At 45.0% G+C, this 15,806-nt stretch overlaps 1 long non-coding RNA gene across 1 annotated transcript; it reads left to right on the top strand.

Moving 5' to 3' along the window:
• Positions 1–1,779: 1,779 nt before the first annotated feature.
• Positions 1,780–15,331, top strand: LOC133343198 (uncharacterized). Its single transcript, XR_009755222.1, has 3 exons — positions 1,780–2,098; positions 12,327–12,442; positions 13,212–15,331. It is a non-coding gene; the product is annotated as an uncharacterized LOC133343198 (long non-coding RNA).
• The last annotated feature ends 475 nt before the right edge of the window (positions 15,332–15,806 follow it).

Here is a 15,806-nt window from a genome sequence, read left to right as displayed (position 1 = left end):
CACTCGCTCATGTTCTCAACCCCGAGACAGAGGGGAGAACTGATGGCAGGCCAAGCCAGGGTCTGGATTTGACCTCGCAACCTTCCCAACCGCGGTGCATTGTCACCGCCGTCTCGGGAACAGCGCCACCTCCGTCGTAACCTGCAAACGTGAATCCACCCTCCATCCCTGGCCAGCCCGGTTGATGGGGACGGTGGAGGAGGGGCAAAGGGCAGAGTGTGTAGGGATTGAGTTGTTGGTGGTCGTGGTGGGGGGGCAGCGTGAGTGTACCAGGGCTCCAGAACAGACCGCACAACATAGAACGGTGCAATGCCCCGATCCGCAAATAACGAACGAGACATCACAGCGATGACACGATTATCCGGGCTGGGCCGCCTGAAATGTGAAATTGTAGTCGTTGCACCGTATTCTATTCCATTCCAGATACATCAGCGATGCGTAAGAGTCAGTAGAATGGCTCCAGTGGCCATCAATGTTAGCAAGGGGCGAGCTGCCCCCCGGGTGCCCCGCCACTCCCCCGCACCCCTCGGGGCTCGCTCCGCGTGCTCCCACGGGGCCCCCTGCTGCTTGCCACGCCTGCGGTGGTGCCAAGAAGCACGTGGCAGGCAGGCAGCAGTGGTTGTTGTTGTTGCTCAGTTATCATGGTGGGGTAAACGAGCACTGAAAGGTGGATGTCGACGTGACACCCTTGTTGAGTGGCCGAGAAAATGACCCAAAGCCACATGCAGCCTAAGATTGGCTATTTAAAAATAAATAACGGTCTCCGATTGGAAGTAAGAGGCATCCCACGGTGATTGATCGGGAGGCAGACTTGGGGATGCAGGGTTGAACGAAAACACAGAAAGGATCCGTTTAAGGGAATGTACAGGGATTGACTGCAGGTAAAAAAGAAGGTTCGAGAAAGGGGACTGATGGATAAATAAGGGGAGAGCACGTGGAGTGTGGACGCTCGGAGGAAGATACAAGCAGGAAGACGAGGACGAAACCTGGGGACCCCTTATTGTGGAAGTCTTCAGTGGGGTTTCTTATTGTGGAAGTCTTTACATAAAAGTGCCTCTTCTTATTACGTTGTCGTCCGTTGCAGCTTCGCTCCTCAATTTGACCCCTTGCCACGTCCACGCGTTTTCGTCAGCACGACCTCCACGTGCGACGTTGGGTTTGAGTCATTCGTGACATTGTGGTGGCGGTGGTGGGCGAGAAGGGGGCTGGGTTTAGCAATGAGGGGAAACCTCTCTTATAGCTTCCTCGTGTAAATACGGAACTCTAAATGCCGTCACATTTCCCCATGCGCACAAGGCCCTCTCTTCGGCAGCCATCCATTGCGTTTCCGTTTCTATACATTGACGTGTGTGCATCCTTAATGCCTACTCATTGTATATACAGCGTATTCAAATGCACGTGTGTACACATTCATTGAAGCACGAGCATGGTTGTTACTATATGTGTTCAACGATAGATATATTAACTTGTATACGTGTGCTATGTGTCTCTGTGGGCATATTTACATCCTATTGTACGGCTACAATTGGCAGAACACTGCGTTGAGCATCAAACGCGACTGCCACATGCTTTCACGTGTGAGGCTGGGCAGTTGTGGCTCACACCTCCTGCTGCACAAGTGAAAGGCTCTTCTGTCTGTCAAAGACCCAGGGCTAAGGGGTTGCTCCTCTCATCTCATTGGCTGGCTCACACCGACTGGGATGTCACCAGGACATAACCGTGTTTAATTAATCAAAAGCAAACGTCTGTAGCCTCCCAACCACACCAGTGACAGCCCCTTCAGTCGGAGGCCAATCTTGGATTTATAGCGTGCGCATGCAACGCATTCACCTGCGTTTGCTACCCAGGCAGTCCGAGCGAGTAAGGAGGGATGGGGGTTGCACCAAATGGATTTTGCCACCCCCTTGAAAGCAGAGAAGTGGAAGATTCTGGTCATGTGACAGCAGAGTAGATAAAAGGGGCAGACGGAAGGAAACTGGGGCACTTGAAATGTCTCAATCCCGAGGTGGAGCAGCTTATTGCAGGCGACCCAGCGAGGCTGCACTCGATATTTTGGGATTTACTATCCCATGGACATCTGAAGAGTCATCCAGAAAGGGTAAGTTGTCGACTTTGTATCTCATTTGGCTTTTGGTAGGACTATGGACACTGTATAGAACACTTGCAAATGGCTACGTTCTCCTGGATAGCACTGTTGGACTAAAACGTTTGCTTATATTTTCAATGTGGATGCACCAGGTGAGCACTTTTTTACTTGTACACATTTACCATTTTGAGGAAAGTGTGTTGCTAAATCATGGTGTATCGTGGTGGAAACCATCAAGAGTGTCAATATAAACGAAGGCGCCACTCAATAGTGTATTGTAAACTGAGATTTGAGAGTGAAAGCAACAACAGGTGGGCCCTTGTAAGACCATAATACTGTAATGTATTGCAGTAAAGGGCTTGTTTTTTCAGGCCTGTAATCCATACAGAGCCAGAAGGGTGTTGCAAGAACATCAATCAGATACATACAATATCAACATGTCAATGTCAAGTTCCAAGAAAAACGTAATTTCTCTTGACAGGTACTGGGATAAGTCATATTTCATTGTACAATGAGTAACCACCACCTGGCAGGGCCTGTCAACTTGAAGATCTTTTCCTTTGATCTAAACTCCCGTGAGCTAGGGATGGTCTTCAGACGTTTATTTTGGCGTCAGCTCAGACCAAAGGAATGATGAAAACGTCAAGACATCACTTCTTCTCACGCTATGGTCTATGAATTATGGCTTAGAGACGTTTTCTTGCAAAACAGAGCCACCTGCTCAGCCTATCAGAGGCCTGGGACCACTTTTCAGGCGGTTTGTGGCTTCTGAGCAGGCTTGTTAAACCGTAAACACACAATAGTGAGGCATGCGAGCATAACCAAGCACATACAAACCCTCTGGCTGAGTCTCTTTATTGCATTTTTTAGAAAAAATATAAATCTGTGTGGTTTAACTAGAACATTTTGGCCTTTTGAGAGAAACATGTGGCCTGGGAGGTCCCAGACTTGAAGTCTCCACCTGGATTTTTTGGATGGAATGGAAAACAGTCTGCCTCAACATGTTCCAGAAGTCCATTGTTTGCAGACTACTGAGTCTAAAATCACCAATTTGCCTTACTTTTCTCAAGATTTATTGGAGAATTCACAATGGCGGCTGGCTCCATGGGATGGCATGGCACGGTGCAATGGCAGCAGTAGGCTGTATGGCTTATTTTGGGACGATGTATAGTGTCCATTGTAATTAAACCCATGGGTTTTAAGTCCACGGAAAGTTATCATTTATGCATAAAACATCTCCAATAGTTTAAAACGCACAATTACACACACTGATGTGGGGTGCTTTCAATTAGGTGGTGCATTGGACATTCTTTTTCAACTCATCAAGAGGCAATTGGCGGGGAGTGTGGTGTAAATTCAAGGGCACATTTCTTGAACAGACGGTGGTTACAACACAAAATCACGATGCCATGGCAAAACCTCGGCTTATTCATTTGATTACACCCCTACCACCCAAAAAAATACTTTATTCGGCCAAACAGGTGACCAAGTCCACGGACCACAATACTGAAATCCATGCTCGGTGTGGCAGCGATTGCGTCTGTGCGCCTGTGGGGGGGGGGCCGGTTTCGTGCGGGGTTTGGCGTCTGCGCGCGTCTCGAGGCGAGACGTGGGGGGCGCCTCTGCCGAGGCAGCTGGCCGATTCGTGAGACGTTGCGTGTGACAAACAGGGCTCGGTGTTCGGGCCGTGGTCCTCTCTTCGTTGCGGCTGCCTTGGGTCTGCGATTTGTTTGAGAGGCAAGCCCGCCATGGGCCCGACACTGTACGCTGCGGGTCGGGGACCACAGGAAGCAAAACACGCGTGGTGACCCGGAAGCTTTGATGATGCTGATGATGATGATGGTTCTTGTGCCTCGTCTCACTCGTCATCATTCCACGCTTTGTTTCCACCTCTTCTGGAAGACTCGCCTCGTCTGCCACCCCCTCCAGCAGATGCATTTGGCTACCCCTCTAGGAAGAAGACGCTTTTGTCATTTTTTGCGCAGCGGTGCCTCTTGCCGTGCGCGCTTCTACCCCTTCTGGAAGACGCGCGGCGTGGCGGAGATTGTGGGGGGGGGGCCTCTCCGCCGGTGGCTTTAGACTGCGACCACCAAACGCCAGCGAGAGAGACGCATGAGAGGGTGGCGATGCGCACAAGAAGCTAAACGCCAAAAAGCGAGAGTTTAACAATAAAAAACACTGAGTTTGTCTCGAGACGACGACGATTTAAAATTGCGCAGCTCCAGCGGCTGAAGCAATATCTGGAGGTGGAGGAAGCGTCCCTTGTGGCAGTGGCCGTCTGCATCGCCACATGGCGTTGTGTGTGTGCGGGGTGGTGCTCTACAACTCACAAGCGGTGTGCTGTACTTATCGCCACGAATTGGGCACGTTCTGTTTACGTGACAAACATGAATGTATTCATTCTAGATTTGAAGCTTTCGTGACTGCAAGGATTCATATTCTTAGGTTTTTTCGGTAAAGTCACGTGACTTTTTAAATAAAAGTAAAATATTTTTATTTTTTATTAATTTTATTTTTTTTACGTACGTGACTTTACCGAAAAAACCTAAGAATATGAATGTATTCTTTGGTTCTTTCGGTAAAGTCGCGTCGATAGAAAAGTGTGGCTGCAGTATGGGCTGGGCAGCGAATGTTAATGTGGGAGACAACTTCAACGCAGCAGATCTACACCAAATCAAAGGGCCGCCAGGCAATCATTGCACCTCGCTCCTCCACACACCACACTGCTGATGGTGGAGGTTGACAAGAAAACACGAATCAAGTGATGACCCAAAGTGGTGAATGACATCTTTTCAATGATTGCTGAGTTTATTACCATCCTCTCGGTTGAAATTGTCTGCGTATGTTATATATGGATGGCTTCGTGAACGAATCTTTGTTGATAGCCAGTGGGCTTGCAAAGTACCATCGTCTTAGAGAAATCTATTTCATGTGAGCCAGCCGCATTAAAATAATGATCAGCCACGGCAGAAGTGTTGGTCCTGCCGTGTTTCAGATCTGCCTTATGCTCACGAACATGGTCCGTGACATGTCGCTTAGTTTCCCCAATGTAACTGCTGCCGCAGATACAGCTTAGTTTGTAGACGCCGGGGTATGGCATGTCAGGAATCTTGTCCTTCACAGATGGGATCAGATCACGAATTTGATGTACTGTGTTAAATCGGACCTGAATCTTGTGTTTGTTCATGATTTTGGAAAAATGTTAGGTTACCCCTGCTATGTTTGGCAGGGTGATGGTTTTGATTGGATCCTCAGAATGCTCCTTCCTCGCGGTTGGGGTGATGGCTTTGCGGATTGTGATTAGTTTCAACTTTTAGAGTAAATGATTGTGCAGTACTCTACACTAATGTCAAAGTCAAATAAAATAACATTTTAGAACAGCATATTGACTGGCCGTTTGGAGCAATGCTTTCCAGTGACACTTAATTCGCAGATAAATGTTGTCAGGTTTCAACTTTAATGTCTCATGAGCAGTGTGGTCTTAACAAAATAACGTCTGGATGATGATGTTGGTGGTGTCTAATGTGTCTGTATCTCGGATCAGATTGCCATGCTGACAGCAAGGCCTACGGGTATGGCAAGAGGCACTTTTGGTGAATCTGCCCCTGCTTGCAGATCCTCTTGTTGACATCCCTTATACCTCCCCACCCGAAATCACCCCCCCCACCACCACCCCCACCATCACCTCCCACCACCACCTCCCACCACCACCACCTCCAACCACCACCCCCACCACCACCTCCCACCACCAACACTCACATCGCTGGATATCCCTGGAGGCAGGTTTGGCGAGGTAGAGGAGGATAGCTTAAAGCTGATCCTCCCGCTTTCAACAGTTAACATGTAACAACACAGCAACAGACATTCACTGTGAAATCAATCCTGACGGGTTCTTTTCAAGCCACAGTAGTGTTGGAGTGTGGCCATGCAACCCACAGTATGGAGATTATATTGTAAACCACATGTCTGTGCTCCTTCAATGGAGGAGGAATAGCAAAACTACACAAACTCTCCTGTAGCCCTCTCGTGGCCAGCATACATTGGCATTTAGCTTCTGAACATATTGCTGCCATCGTACGTAAGAAGAGAATGCTTTTTTTTACTTAGGCGAATCACTGGACATGCTGTGTTTTATTTGCAAATAGAGATATAGCAGCAGTTTCATTTATACATGATATGACTGGTCACAACTGAGTGCTCCTGTATGATAAATAACTCCTAAAGACAAGAGTCTCGCTCATCAAAATACATAACATTTGTACCATCAGCCTTCTGCACCAATGCTTTCCAGCAGCATTTGTTTAAAACAGACAAGCTTTGGTTCAGTTTCAACTTTTAGAGTCTCAGCAGAGTCAGGCCTGTATAAACGATGGCAATATTGTTTCAATGGCATTCCTGTTTGATAAGCAACTGTTTGACAAATGTAGTTTATTTCTCTGCACAGCATTTCAATTCCAGCATCTGTCATTTCTCAGATGTGTGTCGCGTTAACATTTGGCCAAATCAAGTATTGGCACACTCCAGGGAATTAAGTCAAAGGAAAAATTGCATAATGAGTGCGGACTTTAAAATTCTATGGGGCATTCATGGACAAGAGTGGCGATTTAACTTTGTGAATCCTCATAAGTTGCAACCCCAGGGGCAAACAATTTAACCACAAGCCTTTTTGGCCATTAAGAAAATAAGACCCATAATTAAAATTATGGTCAACAATACACAGATTCAACAATCCACCTCTTGGGTGAAGTTAAAACTTGTTGATCGTTAAGGTCCCTTTTGAGAAACAAACTTAAAAAGTTGGGTTAAATGCTTTTGCTTTGCCATCAGTCAATATTAATGGTTATCTTACAAAATAGTAACACACCGTAGTGTTTATTGAATTACTGCCAGTCAGATCATAGTTAAGTCTCTCTGCTTAAGCAATGGGGTCTCTTTGATAATTGATTATTGGGTTAGGCCACGTATGATCTGACCAACTCCGTATTGTTAAGACCCTCAATCACCAGGCAGAGCCGAATAAATTAATTGTCACGTGTTAAAGCATTTAACCTGACAATTATTGTTTAAACAACCACTGTTGACTTCCCACAAAACAGGACAAATTGTATTTGAGTTAACCACTGATTACAATTTGAACTCAAACCCTTCCGATTGCTCTCACCACAGCGGCACCTTGCCTGATACAGTTATGCACGGAAGAATAGGCTTAAGACAACTGCATGTATCAGCAAAACCTTCATGATAGGGCTACATACTGCCTCACGTATTGTATATGGACACCATTGACTGCAGTGTATACAACACTGGTCACTTATTAACACGAGTAGCAATGAGGTATGCCAGATCCAGACATTGGCTATGATTGAGTCCACATAAAAACAGGTATTTGGCTTTTAAGTAATTTTCCGAAGTGATTTACATGCTCTATATCTGTCATTAACATGAAATTATCTGCTGCTAATGAAAGTCAAGTTCTGTCAAACCTACTCTGGCCAACGGCGCATTCAAGAGGCGACTCAGAGATACCCACAAAATATTGTACCCTTGGTCAGCACACAAACGTGCTCAATACACGCAATCTGCACGCAGACACACACTGAGCACACATGTATGGTCAACACACACAGCACGTGCATACATACACACCATTCACGGTCAGAAACCGCTTTGCACGGATGCATACGAGTTGAACCTGCGCTGTCAGCTTGTGCGACCCAGGTGAAGCACACGTGCCGTACGACTCTTCCCCCTTGTGCTGGGCTTGCCAGCCGACTATAGCAGCGCACTTTCTCCTACTAGCCACCACGTTTTTCTCGGCTAAGAGGATTCACGTGGCAAAGTCATCCTATCATTCGTGTTGAACCACCGCTCTTAACTAGAATTCCATTCTCTTTGGTTTTTTCGGTAAAATCACGTAGGTGAAAACAAAATAAAATTAAACAACTAGATTAAATCACGACGTTTCGGAAGCAACACAAGCATCCGTCATGAGGTGTGACTGTTCCAGCAAAATTACTGTAGCGTATGAATAGAGCTATTTAGAGACACGTGTTTATATAGGGTATTACCTTATTGTCGCGTCATCTATTAAGGAAGGTTTGCGTCTCGATAAGCTGTGACTTCTTGTCACGTTGTCTGTTAAAAACTCGAACAGATAGGTGGAATTCCTCCCCGTAGAGGAGATTAATTCTAGATTTGAAGTTTTCGTGACTGCAAGGATCCATACGTCGTGATTTAATTTAGTTGATTTATTTTATTTTGTTTTCACCTACGTGACTTTACCGAAAAAAAACAGAGTATAGATCCTTGCAGTCACAAAAACTTCAAATCTAGAATTCCATTTCACGAATTGATGCTGTATATATGTCAGTACAATGTTTGAGTAACTTCATTTGTAATAATCTGAGCTGACTTGTACTGCAGGGAGTTTATTATTTGGCATTTGTGTTTGTGCGGCGTTTTCAACGCCTCTCTGTTCTCATTTATGTTGACTTCATTGCTGTACTTTTTCTGTTGCTTTTGCCATTCTATTGAGCCAGGTCACTTGCAAATGAGACGAATTCTGGTCCTTCGAGTTCTCAACAACTGGTTAAACAAATAAACGTGGAAACTTGACATTGGTGCCTTTCCCCCCCAGCATTCACTGAATAAACAATCCGTAATTTTTTTCTTATTATTCACAAGTTTTGACAGATAAGAGGAGTTTAGCAGCAAATTAATCATTATCTGCATTGATCCTGAATTTTTATGTGGTGGATAATTGTAGTAAACAACACATAACCCACACAATAGGAACAACTGTTATACACATGGGCATAGATGGGAGGTGGCCACCTGGAAACATTCATGGATACAGTGTAGGATTGGAACTAGGATATGTTTCAGACTTCCAAAGACTTTCTTTGCATGGAAATGAAAAGGGGAGAGTCGTATTTGAAAGTATCGAGCAATTTGTGCTATTTTGTCATTTGAGATGTTTTTGCACAAGTGTACACTGCAGCGGTTTCACAAGAAACGTCGTTGACCACTTGTTCATTATTGCATTGGTCAGTACCACACGAAGCGTGGCAACGGTAATTAATGATCGCAATAGCAAATAACAGGTTACTGCATCTATAATCTCACAGATAACCACCAAGTGACTATGCGCCTTGTTTTGAACACTTTGTCAGGGATCCTTAACATCCACTGTGTGTGTGTTTTATGATGAATAGACCCGCAGCATTAACCAGGGCAGCCTGCCGGAATGTAACCACAAACCTCTGCAACAAGTGGCGAATGCGCTACCGCTTGGTCATGTATTTATGTTGAACTTCGTTTGCACCATACGTAGCCAAACATGATTATCGCAGGTGCCGGGCAAGGGAAACAAAGTAAACAAAAAAAAACAGTTCTAAAGAAACGTGTACCTCCTCGATATGCTTGGCGCAGGGGTAATCAATGCCATTGTCGGGGAGACAAAGCCAGCATTGACCCCACCACCACCCCCTTATGTCCCGTGCTGACCTTATTAGTTGCTCACTAACAACATTTGCTCCGTCCGATTGTCTGTACGACTCTAAGCATATCTTGATTTTGTTTTTGCACCCACATGATGGCACGCGTGCCAGAAAACCTTAACAAAACTTAGCGCACACACTTCATAGTGTATGACCCGCTGCAAGAGATGCTATATTGTGACTGAAAGCCAGATAATTGCAGAACATTTATCGGAACGTTTATCAAACGTAGTTTATACGGGTGCACATACATGCAGATTAGAATGCACTGCGCTGCTGCACACAGATGGGATAGTGATGCTTCAGATGATATTTCAGGACAAAGCCCATAGCACCTAGGACTCTTACTTTGCATGACAGCCCCTCCTACTTCATGTCTCCATGCTCTAGTGAGAAATTGGGCGGCGCTCATCTCTGTGGCCCTGAGCCAGTGATGGAAATTCCACATTCCCCTGCCAGTGGCCAATCTGTCCATAGGATGAGAGCTTTTGAATTCCAAACAAAGCAGTCGTGGTTTTATTGATGCTGAAAGGATGATAGACTAAGTCGGTCATGGTCGAGATTTTGACTTGCAACCAAGCTTTAAACAAGTTAACGGATTGCTTGTGATGGGTGACAGTGGTGTTAATTAATTTTGTGAAATTAACAATGGAATCATAACCAGAGCAGCAGTTTACTGAAATTGTGCAAAACCATTTTTTGTTTAGAGAGCGCGCTTCACTTAGTCTGAAATTTTCCTCGGCCTAGGGTTTCATAGTATTCCTCGTAGCACATGAAACCAAAGGTTACTCGGCTCTGAAGTTTCGTACCAAAGCGTGACCTTCAATTCCTCCCTCTGCCTAAAAATTATCTTCAGCTGGAAAAAATAAGCCCGTTCATGCACAGCAAAGTTTAAGCGAGATGATAACTGTGACCACCTTGTTAATTCTATGTAATTATCTGCCTCTGACTGTAATAGGTGGGAGGTTACCTGTTGACTAAGCCTTGAATAAGAGCACACTGCCGGGAACCCCATCAGTATTCTTTTAAAGTCACCTTTAAGTATGTGGTGTGCTTGTGGCACACATGCATGTACGCCAAGGTTTCATGTTTAGCCGTATAGACCGCAGGGACAAGCGCTATCCACGAGCACCTATTAAGGTGAGAGAGCAGGACACAAACAAGAGAGCGGTGTGGCCAAAATCTCTCCCGACTCCCCAGGCTAATCTTTAAACATCCATGGCCATGTATCACTGGTCACCAGGACCATAATGCAGTGCACAAATTACTGCACCGATGTGCACATTTGAATGTTAAATGTTTTGCAATTGTGTCTTCATTACTACAGCAACAAAAAAACCCCAAAAGTGACAGCACTCGAGAGTATAAAATACAAAGGAATAAATTCACCACGTACAGAATGCAGCTACTGAAGGAGATAGTGTGTTGTGGTGGGGGCGGGGAGCATGAGGGAGGTGCAGACAGAGATGGGAGATTGAGAGCGATAGCAGGTCCAGCCAGGACTCAAACGAAGCTTGAAACCGCACGGCGACCCAGGAGAGGTGTGGCAAGGATCTTGGCGATGGTTGCGCGCGCGCACCATCGCAACCCCAAGCAGCATGCGCATGTCGAGTCGACTGAGTCCACCATGTGCTCTGCCTTTCTGGCTTGAAAGCTTATTGGTAAATGCTATTTTCTATCTATTCACCAATGTATGTGTTTTATTTCATCACCATAGGTTGTCTTGGCCTACAGTTACTCTCGGGTTGATATCATGAGGAGTACCGCGTGATACCAAGTCAACATTGGTTGCTCTCTAGGGACTGGTCAACATCACAGGAAGATGGAATTTCCATTATTGACTGAGGGATCCGTCTCCTCCCACAATTGCTCATTTGAGCAGGGGGGCTCCGTGCCTTACTCTCTGGCTTGACTTGATATAAAAAAAATGTTTAGGATGACATGGCTTTCATTTGAAAAAAAATATTTTAATGGAAACTTTTGTATAATTTTTATTTTATTTTCACCTTAACCAATGGCCAGTTTGTACTATTGGAGTTAAAAAATGAAGGTGCAGATATGATGTTGTAGAACTATGGGCCTGCAGTAACAGGCCCATAAAACACCACAGAACTACTGGAAACCCTCATCATACTAACCCCCACTATATGAATGTGGTATGTACATACCTCACTGAAGGCTGTCAATGAAATATTAGCACCGTTTCACACACGTTTGAGCAATAGATGTGTTGACTTGATATTTAGTGGGAAAATAAAGTAGATAAAATGCCTTGGTAAATAATTACTCCTCTCGCAATTACGTCGCGTGTCTCTGTATATCTCATTCGTGGAGTAACAGAGCAGCAGGACAATGGATACAATGTGAGCGATGCGGTTTTATTGTAGTCATGTTCTAATTACAGGTATCTGTGCGTATTGTGACTGTGCATTGCAGGATTACATAAGCAATGACATCGTGCAAAGCACAGCTTGGAATATTAGTGAAGGCAAAGGCATATCCCATAAATATGCTAAATTTCTCTTGATATACAAATTCATTTGTCAAGGCGCTCTTCCCCCTCCAACCCAGCTTAAATATACGCTGCCAAGCATGGTGGTGCCCATTCAGACGCTGTCTTCCCGACAAACCTGTTCTTCACCTGAGGACGGCTGCTTGCGTTGTGGCCGAAACGTCGTGAGAATGATTATGTTTTATTTTTATTATTTTTTTATTTCCATTCTACGTGACTTTACCGAAAGAACCAAGAAGAAGGCAAAGGCTCCCTGCTGCACTTGCCTCCACTCGGGAGAGCTCTCGAGAGCTCAGGAGGGTACTTTGGTCTACTCTTCTTCGCTGGCCAAACATCTTGGAAGAGGTGAGAGTGCCCACACTTTACCCCACCATACACACTCCGATAATCAACCAACTTTAGTCTAGCGATATATATAGTGCTGGGTTGACAGGCAGAAGGGATTTGAGAATCTTGCCCATTCAAATGTCGTGCTGGGAGATTGAACCGGTGGATTGTAAGTCCTCTGACTAACCATAACACCACGGTGGCATGTATTGAACTCCTTTTGCACCGTACGTAGCGAACCATGCTCATCGGAGATGCGGGGAAGGATAACCAAATAAACACAGCAGCGTCACCAAAATTAACACCCATGGGCTGATTTATTTTTTGTGCAGAGATACAAAACAGGTTGATTTATTGTGTCACCTAAAATGCATTGTCATGCAATTTCACTCCTATGATCAGATTAGCAAAGGCAGATACTGGTAATCCTGTATACAGTAATCACTCTCTGTAGTATGTAATAAGGTTATTGTTACTTTACATGTAATGGTTAACTTACATTTTTAGAAAATATATGATTATTTTTTTTCCAGGAAGAAATTATTCCAACAACTTTGATTAATGTAAGTACAGCGCCAGAGAGTGCAAACAGTTTGTGTTACACGACTGCTGTGAGTATAGGTCACGCTGCTCTCTTCATGGGTTCAAAGTCAAGTCTGTGCCGGCATGCCCAAACGAGTGTTGGGAGCCATTCATCTCCACTGGTGGTCATGCTGCCAGTGGTGGAACTTCCACATTCACATGGCAGAGGCTATAACGTAACGACTATTGCCTTTTTTGACCGCAGATAAGGAAGATGGGCTGAGTTGAGCCTCAACTGAGATTTCATCTCGCAACCTTACGGTATCATGAGTCAAGAACTCTTCACGACAGTGCCCCTCAGACATATGCGTACACGTTGTGTGCATGTGTATGAATAAGCGTACACTGCAAGCACTTCTTTCAAGCGTGCGCACACATCTGAAATCCAAGCAGATGGGACGGTGGTGACTCAACGGCAGCATATCGGCGCAGGCTGTGGCATTAATTTTGATCATACTTTAATAATAATGCTGCTTGAAAGTGTTTAGTCAAGATAAGCACTTGAGATAGAACGTCTAAATTTCTCATATGCCTACAGTGTAATTACTGTAGACATTACGAGCATCACTGGCAGCAGGGTATTAATTTCACACATGCCTAGGCAACAGCAGGAGACACACTCCAAGCCTGCCAGCAAGCCAGACTGTTTTGCAGTGATGATAAATAGACCAATCCACTGGCCTTCCAGCGGCATGACCACAAACCAAAATAGAGAAATCTGGCACCCAAGATATTGAGAGAATATCTGTTTTGTTAGGGGGATTTGACTGTACACAGAAAATAAACGTGTGCTTATGGGAACAGGTTGGGGCACACCATCAATTTTTTCAAATGTAAAAAGCGAGACGTGTTGACGGGACCAGTGAGGCCTTGACCGTCATCAGCCTGACATTTCCCCATCGTTGTGAAATGAGTAATCAGGTGCAGAACCACTTAGGAGAGAGGGAGATGGATAGGTCTGTGTGCCATGCACCTCGGTGTGCAGTCCTACCCAAGGCTCCTCGGCATTCTCAAAAACGAAATGGTTGTGATGAAAAAATGTGCACCTGGAAACCCGCAAATGCACATGCAAAGGGGGGCACACGTTAGATGTACGCACTGGCACCCACAAGCACATGTTTTTACACACGTGTGTTACATGTGCTGGTATGAGCCATGATGTATAATCTGTTTAACTGAAAATTCATTTTTTTTTATCAGCACGAGACTAAAAGAACATCAAAGAAATATGAAATACTCCCAAATACAACTGTCAGCCGTAGCAGAACATGCGTGCCAACAAGGACACTCAATTGATTTTGATAATGTTGAAGTTCTGTGCAAAACTAGCTACTACTGGCCAAGATTAATTAGAGAATCTATCGAAATTGAAATAAAAATTATTTCAACCGTTCGGATAGCTACCGACTTAGTGCTGTGTGGAATGGGCAGGAAGAACAAGATCCAAGGACTCGCACATGCATAATGCACGTTGTCTCATCAAAAAGGGTGATCACCACATCTACGCCTCTATATAAGGAACGAAACAGGTGGACTTCTCCACAAATCTTAATGTCGCCTGATGAAGCTAGTTGTAATTACTGGCGAAACCTCGTACTCAGATTGTAAATGTTGTGGCTTGGCTCTCCAACACATCGGTGTGCTGTACTAGTGATGAATTGGCACGTTCTGTTTACGTGACAACCCTTACTAGTTGGTGGTGATGGGTTTTAACGACGCATTTATATATTTACCTGATCTAACCCAAACCCCCCCCCCCTCAATTATGGATGATATTTTCGCAAAAGCCTCCTACGTGTTAAATTATTTTAATATTTGTTTGCATCGTTCTCCGGTGGTGCCATTGAGAGTGTGCTGTGCATTTGAAATGTTTATTAAAATAATGCTTTTGTCGGGGCGGTCATTTAAAAAAGTATTTTATTACCAATCATCTTCTAAAACTATACTAATATGGACATTGTTATTGGCAAGCTGTGGTAAGTATTTTCGTAATTGGTTTCGGGATTTTGTGGTTTTCATTAAAACATGTCAAATGTTCTCATACAGACATCATTCTAGGGCATAGTAAAACGTGAGGGATGCTGCCGAGGTGCAGAAGTCAGCACACTGGACTTGCAATCCAGAGTTCGCCAGTTCGATTCAGTATTCTGGTTGTAACCAGCCCCACCCTCGTGTCGCTATCTTTAACCCGATCGATTTGGGAAAGCACCGGCCAGTTTACCATTAAAAGATGTTGAGGTTGCGGTGTGGTTAAGCTCCCAATTTCGCCTGTGAATGCTTTGCTTATGCCAGTAATCATGGCCATAGACACTGCCGACAAACTGCCACGTGGCACACCACACGATCCAATCCTCTTTGCACTTTGCAGCTTCTTCAGAATTTGCCAATTATCATGAGCTCCGTCACTAATACAATATTAACTTCTTGGGCGAAGCTCGGCTCGTACGTGGGAAGTCGTAAAGCAGCGTCGTCAAAAACCGTCGCCTCCAGTGAGTCCTCAACCGGTAGGATCATCCACAACTGTTCCACAATGCAGCAATTGAAACACTCGGCACGTTTATTGAATTGCCATGCCTCTTGTCTACGCAGCAGCGTAAGTAGGTACACCAGTGAGTCAATAGGTAAGGTGGTGGAGTAAATTGCCAGTAATCCCACCTCTTATCAAGATGGCTGACCAGCGTGGAAGAGTAGGCCAAAGTACTCTCTAAAGAGGCTTTCTTGAGTTTCCTCTGGTGGAGGCCCGTTCACCAGCAGTGGTCTGAGCAAGTAATTGTAGGTTGCACCTAGAACTAATTCGCCT

Source organism: Lethenteron reissneri, chromosome 17 (assembly GCF_015708825.2).
Source record: "Lethenteron reissneri isolate LAM-NWPU_2019-01 chromosome 17, ASM1570882v1, whole genome shotgun sequence".
NCBI lineage: Eukaryota > Metazoa > Chordata > Hyperoartia > Petromyzontiformes > Petromyzontidae > Lethenteron > Lethenteron reissneri.
Note: the sequence above shows the minus strand (reverse complement) of the source record. Positions and strands in the feature narration are given on the sequence as shown.